Consider the following 8,154-nt stretch of genomic DNA (forward strand, 5'->3'; position numbering starts at 1 on the left):
CATGTAACATGATACAAAGGGTCAGAAGAGGAACTGATTCAGGGTTACAATTTGGACTTCGCAGACAACAGGAGCACTAAATGGTGCTGAGGGGGACTCAATAAAGCGGACCGGCCGCCTAATGTAAGCAATTGTGCACAAATATTGTACGATGACTAGCGTTGCCGGTGCTTTTTTCTTAAAGAGTCAGTTCCTGGCACCCATTCCCTACTTGACTCAACCTAATCTTCAAGAATATTTGTCAAGAACTAAAAAAAATCCAGAAAAGGTTTAACCTCCCCGTCGCCCCCGTCTCCCGCGTGACAGGCGGGGATACTGACCACTATACTAACGAGGAGACGTGAGGGCACGAAATGAACAGCTGCTGATGTCTGCACAGCATCCAGCGACCACCTAGATGGCCTAGGGGGTCTCATTTTCCCCCGTCAAACGGCTTGCCCGATCTAAGGCTAATTTCTTTCTTTTTATCGGCACCAGGCTTAAAACTCAGTTTAAGGTGATCGTTCCGGGCTATGTTTGACTCCAGAGTTGAACCTGTCATCCCGCCTTTCCTCAGCAAATCAAGCTACCCATCTCAAGTCTCATGAGCTGAGGACGGCAAAGTCCCTGTGGGCTTAGGACAGTCAAAGAAACCCCTGGGCTGCATGCTAAGCCCCTTTTCGGCTTCACTTTCCGAAACCTGCCCCAGCTTGCGATTCGTTTTTTTCTCACTTCTTGCCCCCATCTCCCACCTTGCCTCATGGTCTCCCCTCCTCTGCGCACCTGACAGTTTGCCTGCCCTTCCACTGCCTGTCTCCAGACTTTCCAAGGAGAAAAGGCAAAGCACTAAAGCGGGCCGGGCAACGGGTCAAGTTCCGCTTTCGGCGGCTAGCAGGAAGGTAGCGTGGCCGAGCGGTCTAAGGCGCTGGATTAAGGCTCCAGTCTCTTCGGAGGCGTGGGTTCAAATCCCACCGCTGCCACTTTTCCTGGCCTTGCATTTTAAAGAAGAACGTAACGTTGACCTCTTCCTTCATTAGTGCCACCTCTGTCGCAATGAGCAAGCGGATGGTATGCCACACCCTGCAGGAAAAAGGTTTCGCTTCTGACGTCTTGCTTTTCTGGACATCCAGTCTCAAGTTTCCCATCTGGAACGGCGCTCCCTGCTGCTTTGTGAAGGCTTGCTGCAAGAGCCTTCGAAACCCAGGAGCTCTTGCGTTGAGCTGTGACGCGTCCTGGGAAGACCTCCCGTTGCAGCGGAATGAGCCCCACTTCCAGGGCGTGCTGGTAGCAAATTTCCCACAGCCCACAGGGAGCAAACGATCCCAGGTGTGATGTATCACCAGGAGAGGCTGAGATGAGAGTAAGGGTTCACGCGTGTGCCCGGACCAAGGTTAATGATGGGATTAGAGCTAGGGTTAGATGCAGGGAAAGAGTGAGAGTTATAATTAGGGATAAAGCTAACAGGTGATCATTACTCGTCATGTAACATGATACAAAGGGTCAGAAGAGGAACTGATTCAGGGTTACAATTTGGACTTCGCAGACAACAGGAGCACTAAATGGTGCTGAGGGGGACTCAATAAAGCGGACCGGCCGCCTAATGTAAGCAATTGTGCACAAATATTGTACGATGACTAGCGTTGCCGGTGCTTTTTTCTGAAAGAGTCAGTTCCTGGCACCCATTCCCTACTTGACTCAACCTAATCTTCAAGAATATTTGTCAAGAACTAAAAAAAATCCAGAAAAGGTTTAACCTCCCCGTCGGGGTCTCCCGCGTGACAGGCGGGGATACTGACCACTATACTAACGAGGAGACGTGAGGGCATGAAATGAACAGCTGCTGATGTCTGCACAGCATCCAGCGACCACCTAGATGGCCTAGGGGGTCTCATTTTCCCCCGTCAAACGGCTTGCCCGATCTAAGGCTAATTTCTTTCTTTTTATCGGCACCAGGCTTAAAACTCAGTTTAAGGTGATCGTTCCGGGCTATGTTTGACTCCAGAGTTGAACCTGTCATCCCGCCTTTCCTCAGCAAATCAAGCTACCCATCTCAAGTCTCATGAGCTGAGGACGGCAAAGTCCCTGTGGGCTTAGGACAGTCAAAGAAACCCCTGGGCTGCATGCTAAGCCCCTTTTCGGCTTCACTTTCCGAAACCTGCCCCAGCTTGCGATTAGTTTTTTTCTCACTTCTTGCCCCCATCTCCCACCTTGCCTCATGGTCTCCCCTCCTCTGCGCACCTGACAGTTTGCCTGCCCTTCCACTGCCTGTCTCCAGACTTTCCAAGGAGAAAAGGCAAAGCACTAAAGCGGGCCGGGCAACGGGTCAAGTTCCGCTTTCGGCGGCTAGCAGGAAGGTAGCGTGGCCAAGCGGTCTAAGGCGCTGGATTAAGGCTCCAGTCTCTTCGGAGGCGTGGGTTCAAATCCCACCGCTGCCACTTTTCCTGGCCTTGCATTTTAAAGAAGAACGTAACGTTGACCTCTTCCTTCATTAGTGCCACCTCTGTCGCAATGAGCAAGCGGATGGTATGCCACACCCTGCAGGAAAAAGGTTTCGCTTCTGACGTCTTGCTTTTCTGGACATCCAGTCTCAAGTTTCCCATCTGGAACGGCGCTCCCTGCTGCTTTGTGAAGGCTTGCTGCAAGAGCCTTCGAAACCCAGGAGCTCTTGCGTTGAGCTGTGACGCGTCCTGGGAAGACCTCCCGTTGCAGCGGAATGAGCCCCACTTCCAGGGCGTGCTGGTAGCAAATTTCCCACAGCCCACAGGGAGCAAACGATCCCAGGTGTGATGTATCACCAGGAGAGGCTGAGATGAGAGTAAGGGTTCACGCGTGTGCCCGGACCAAGGTTAATGATGGGATTAGAGCTAGGGTTAGATGCAGGGAAAGAGTGAGAGTTATAATTAGGGATAAAGCTAACAGGTGATCATTACTCGTCATGTAACATGATACAAAGGGTCAGAAGAGGAACTGATTCAGGGTTACAATTTGGACTTCGCAGACAACAGGAGCACTAAATGGTGCTGAGGGGGACTCAATAAAGCGGACCGGCCGCCTAATGTAAGCAATTGTGCACAAATATTGTACGATGACTAGCGTTGCCGGTGCTTTTTTCTTAAAGAGTCAGTTCCTGGCACCCATTCCCTACTTGACTCAACCTAATCTTCAAGAATATTTGTCAAGAACTAAAAAAAATCCAGAAAAGGTTTAACCTCCCCGTCGCCCCGGTCTCCCGCGTGACAGGCGGGGATACTGACCACTATACTAACGAGGAGACGTGAGGGCACGAAATGAACAGCTGCTGATGTCTGCACAGCATCCAGCGACCACCTAGATAGCCTAGGGGGTCTCATTTTCCCCCGTCAAACGGCTTGCCCGATCTAAGGCTAATTTCTTTCTTTTTATCGGCACCAGGCTTAAAACTCAGTTTAAGGTGATCGTTCCGGGCTATGTTTGACTCCAGAGTTGAACCTGTCATCCCGCCTTTCCTCAGCAAATCAAGCTACCCATCTCAAGTCTCATGAGCTGAGGACGGCAAAGTCCCTGTGGGCTTAGGACAGTCAAAGAAACCCCTGGGCTGCATGCTAAGCCCCTTTTCGGCTTCACTTTCCGAAACCTGCCCCAGCTTGCGATTCGTTTTTGTTCTCACTTCTTGCCCCCATCTCCCACCTTGCCTCATGGTCTCCCCTCCTCTGCGCACCTGACAGTTTGCCTGCCCTTCCACTGCCTGTCTCCAGACTTTCCAAGGAGAAAAGGCAAAGCACTAAAGCGGGCCGGGCAACGGGTCAAGTTCCGCTTTCGGCGGCTAGCAGGAAGGTAGCGTGGCCGAGCGGTCTAAGGCGCTGGATTAAGGCTCCAGTCTCTTCGGAGGCGTGGGTTCAAATCCCACCGCTGCCACTTTTCCTGGCCTTGCATTTTAAAGAAGAACGTAACGTTGACCTCTTCCTTCATTAGTGCCACCTCTGTCGCAATGAGCAAGCGGATGGTATGCCACACCCTGCAGGAAAAAGGTTTCGCTTCTGACGTCTTGCTTTTCTGGACATCCAGTCTCAAGTTTCCCATCTGGAACGGCGCTCCCTGCTGCTTTGTGAAGGCTTGCTGCAAGAGCCTTCGAAACCCAGGAGCTCTTGCGTTGAGCTGTGACGTGTCCTGGGAAGACCTCCCGTTGCAGCGGAATGAGCCCCACTTCCAGGGCGTGCTGGTAGCAAATTTCCCACAGCCCACAGGGAGCAAACGATCCCAGGTGTGATGTATCACCAGGAGAGGCTGAGATGAGAGTAAGGGTTCACGCGTGTGCCCGGACCAAGGTTAATGATGGGATTAGAGCTAGGGTTAGATGCAGGGAAAGAGTGAGAGTTATAATTAGGGATAAAGCTAACAGGTGATCATTACTCGTCATGTAACATGATACAAAGGGTCAGAAGAGGAACTGATTCAGGGTTACAATTTGGACTTCGCAGACAACAGGAGCACTAAATGGTGCTGAGGGGGACTCAATAAAGCGGACCGGCCGCCTAATGTAAGCAATTGTGCACAAATATTGTGCGATGACTAGCGTTGCCGGTGCTTTTTTCTGAAAGAGTCAGTTCCTGGCACCCATTCCCTACTTGACTCAACCTAATCTTCAAGAATATTTGTCAAGAACTAAAAAAAATCCAGAAAAGGTTTAACCTCCCCGCCCGGTCTCCCGCGTGACAGGCGGGGATACTGACCACTATACTAACGAGGAGACGTGAGGGCATGAAATGAACAGCTGCTGATGTCTGCACAGCATCCAGCGACCACCTAGATGGCCTAGGGGGTCTCATTTTCCCCCGTCAAACGGCTTGCCCGATCTAAGGCTAATTTCTTTCTTTTTATCGGCACCAGGCTTAAAACTCAGTTTAAGGTGATCGTTCCGGGCTATGTTTGACTCCAGAGTTGAACCAGTCATCCCGCCTTTCCTCAGCAAATCAAGCTACCCATCTCAAGTCTCATGAGCTGAGGACGGCAAAGTCCCTGTGGGCTTAGGACAGTCAAAGAAACCCCTGGGCTGCATGCTAAGCCCCTTTTCGGCTTCACTTTCCGAAACCTGCCCCAGCTTGCGATTCGTTTTTTTCTCACTTCTTGCCCCCATCTCCCACCTTGCCTCATGGTCTCCCCTCCTCTGCGCACCTGACAGTTTGTCTGCCCTTCCACTGCCTGTCTCCAGACTTTCCAAGGAGAAAAGGCAAAGCACTAAAGCGGGCCGGGCAACGGGTCAAGTTCCGCTTTCGGCGGCTAGCAGGAAGGTAGCGTGGCCAATCGGTCTAAGGCGCTGGATTAAGGCTCCAGTCTCTTCGGAGGCGTGGGTTCAAATCCCACCGCTGCCACTTTTCCTGGCCTTGCATTTTAAAGAAGAACGTAACGTTGACCTCTTCCTTCATTAGTGCCACCTCTGTCGCAATGAGCAAGCGGATGGTATGCCACACCCTGCAGGAAAAAGGTTTCGCTTCTGACGTCTTGCTTTTCTGGACATCCAGTCTCAAGTTTCCCATCTGGAACGGCGCTCCCTGCTGCTTTGTGAAGGCTTGCTGCAAGAGCCTTCGAAACCCAGGAGCTCTTGCGTTGAGCTGTGACACGTCCTGGGAAGACCTCCCGTTGCAGCGGAATGAGCCCCACTTCCAGGGCGTGCTGGTAGCAAATTTCCCACAGCCCACAGGGAGCAAACGATCCCAGGTGTGATGTATCACCAGGAGAGGCTGAGATGAGAGTAAGGGTTCACGCGTGTGCCCGGACCAAGGTTAATGATGGGATTAGAGCTAGGGTTAGATGCAGGGAAAGAGTGAGAGTTATAATTAGGAATAAAGCTAACAGGTGATCATTACTCGTCATGTAACATGATACAAAGGGTCAGAAGAGGAACTGATTCAGGGTTACAATTTGGACTTCGCAGACAACAGGAGCACTAAATGGTGCTGAGGGGGACTCAATAAAGCGGACCGGCCGCCTAATGTAAGCAATTGTGCACAAATATTGTACGATGACTAGCGTTGCCGGTGCTTTTTTCTTAAAGAGTCAGTTCCTGGCACCCATTCCCTACTTGACTCAACCTAATCTTCAAGAATATTTGTCAAGAACTAAAAAAAATCCAGAAAAGGTTTAACCTCCCCGTCGGGTCTCCCGCGTGACAGGCGGGGATACTGACCACTATACTAACGAGGAGACGTGAGGGCACGAAATGAACAGCTGCTGATGTCTGCACAGCATCCAGCGACCACCTAGATGGCCTAGGGGGTCTCATTTTCCCCCGTCAAACGGCTTGCCCGATCTAAGGCTAATTTCTTTCTTTTTATCGGCACCAGGCTTAAAACTCAGTTTAAGGTGATCGTTCCGGGCTATGTTTGACTCCAGAGTTGAACCTGTCATCCCGCCTTTCCTCAGCAAATCAAGCTACCCATCTCAAGTCTCATGAGCTGAGGACGGCAAAGTCCCTGTGGGCTTAGGACAGTCAAAGAAACCCCTGGGCTGCATGCTAAGCCCCTTTTCGGCTTCACTTTCCGAAACCTGCCCCAGCTTGCGATTCGTTTTTGTTCTCACTTCTTGCCCCCATCTCCCACCTTGCCTCATGGTCTCCCCTCCTCTGCGCACCTGACAGTTTGCCTGCCCTTCCACTGCCTGTCTCCAGACTTTCCAAGGAGAAAAGGCAAAGCACTAAAGCGGGCCGGGCAACGGGTCAAGCTCCGCTTTCGGCGGCTAGCAGGAAGGTAGCGTGGCCGAGCGGTCTAAGGCGCTGGATTAAGGCTCCAGTCTCTTCGGAGGCGTGGGTTCAAATCCCACCGCTGCCACTTTTCCTGGCCTTGCATTTTAAAGAAGAACGTAACGTTGACCTCTTCCTTCATTAGTGCCACCTCTGTCGCAATGAGCAAGCGGATGGTATGCCACACCCTGCAGGAAAAAGGTTTCGCTTCTGACGTCTTGCTTTTCTGGACATCCAGTCTCAAGTTTCCCATCTGGAACGGCGCTCCCTGCTGCTTTGTGAAGGCTTGCTGCAAGAGCCTTCGAAACCCAGGAGCTCTTGCGTTGAGCTGTGACACGTCCTGGGAAGACCTCCCGTTGCAGCGGAATGAGCCCCACTTCCAGGGCGTGCTGGTAGCAAATTTCCCACAGCCCACAGGGAGCAAACGATCCCAGGTGTGATGTATCACCAGGAGTGGCTGAGATGAGAGTAAGGGTTCACGCGTGTGCCCGGACCAAGGTTAATGATGGGATTAGAGCTAGGGTTAGATGCAGGGAAAGAGTGAGAGTTATAATTAGGGATAAAGCTAACAGGTGATCATTACTCGTCATGTAACATGATACAAAGGGTCAGAAGAGGAACTGATTCAGGGTTACAATTTGGACTTCGCAGACAACAGGAGCACTAAATGGTGCTGAGGGGGACTCAATAAAGCGGACCGGCCGCCTAATGTAAGCAATTGTGCACAAATATTGTACGATGACTAGCGTTGCCGGTGCTTTTTTCTGAAAGAGTCAGTTCCTGGCACCCATTCCCTACTTGACTCAACCTAATCTTCAAGAATATTTGTCAAGAACTAAAAAAAATCCAGAAAAGGTTTAACCTCCCCGCCCGGTCTCCCGCGTGACAGGCGGGGATACTGACCACTATACTAACGAGGAGACGTGAGGGCATGAAATGAACAGCTGCTGATGTCTGCACAGCATCCAGCGACCACCTAGATGGCCTAGGGGGTCTCATTTTCCCCCGTCAAACGGCTTGCCCGATCTAAGGCTAATTTCTTTCTTTTTATCGGCACCAGGCTTAAAATTCAGTTTAAGGTGATCGTTCCGGGCTATGTTTGACTCCAGAGTTGAACCTGTCATCCCGCCTTTCCTCAGCAAATCAAGCTACCCATCTCAAGTCTCATGAGCTGAGGACGGCAAAGTCCCTGTGGGCTTAGGACAGTCAAAGAAACCCCTGGGCTGCATGCTAAGCCCCTTTTCGGCTTCACTTTCCGAAACCTGCCCCAGCTTGCGATTCGTTTTTTTCTCACTTCTTGCCCCCATCTCCCACCTTGCCTCATGGTCTCCCCTCCTCTGCGCACCTGACAGTTTGCCTGCCCTTCCACTGCCTGTCTCCAGACTTTCCAAGGAGAAAAGGCAAAGCACTAAAGCGGGCCGGGCAACGGGTCAAGCTCCGCTTTCGGCGGCTAGCAGGAA

At 51.5% G+C, this 8,154-nt stretch overlaps 3 non-coding genes across 3 annotated transcripts; all 3 read left to right on the top strand.

The window, feature by feature from the left end:
• The first annotated feature begins 877 nt into the window (after positions 1 to 877).
• On the top strand, positions 878 to 959 carry TRNAL-AAG (transfer RNA leucine (anticodon AAG)). Its single transcript has one exon. It is a non-coding gene; the product is annotated as a tRNA-Leu (tRNA).
• Positions 960 to 3,791: 2,832 nt separating this feature from the next.
• TRNAL-AAG (transfer RNA leucine (anticodon AAG)) lies at positions 3,792 to 3,873 on the top strand. Its single transcript has one exon. It is a non-coding gene; the product is annotated as a tRNA-Leu (tRNA).
• A 2,827-nt stretch (positions 3,874 to 6,700) lies between these two features.
• Positions 6,701 to 6,782, top strand: TRNAL-AAG (transfer RNA leucine (anticodon AAG)). The gene has a single exon. It is a non-coding gene; the product is annotated as a tRNA-Leu (tRNA).
• The last annotated feature ends 1,372 nt before the right edge of the window (positions 6,783 to 8,154 follow it).

Source organism: Ambystoma mexicanum, unplaced genomic scaffold (assembly GCF_040938575.1).
Source record: "Ambystoma mexicanum isolate Mex_15411 unplaced genomic scaffold, UKY_AmexF1_1 Mex_scaf89, whole genome shotgun sequence".
In the NCBI taxonomy this organism is placed as follows: domain Eukaryota; kingdom Metazoa; phylum Chordata; class Amphibia; order Caudata; family Ambystomatidae; genus Ambystoma; species Ambystoma mexicanum.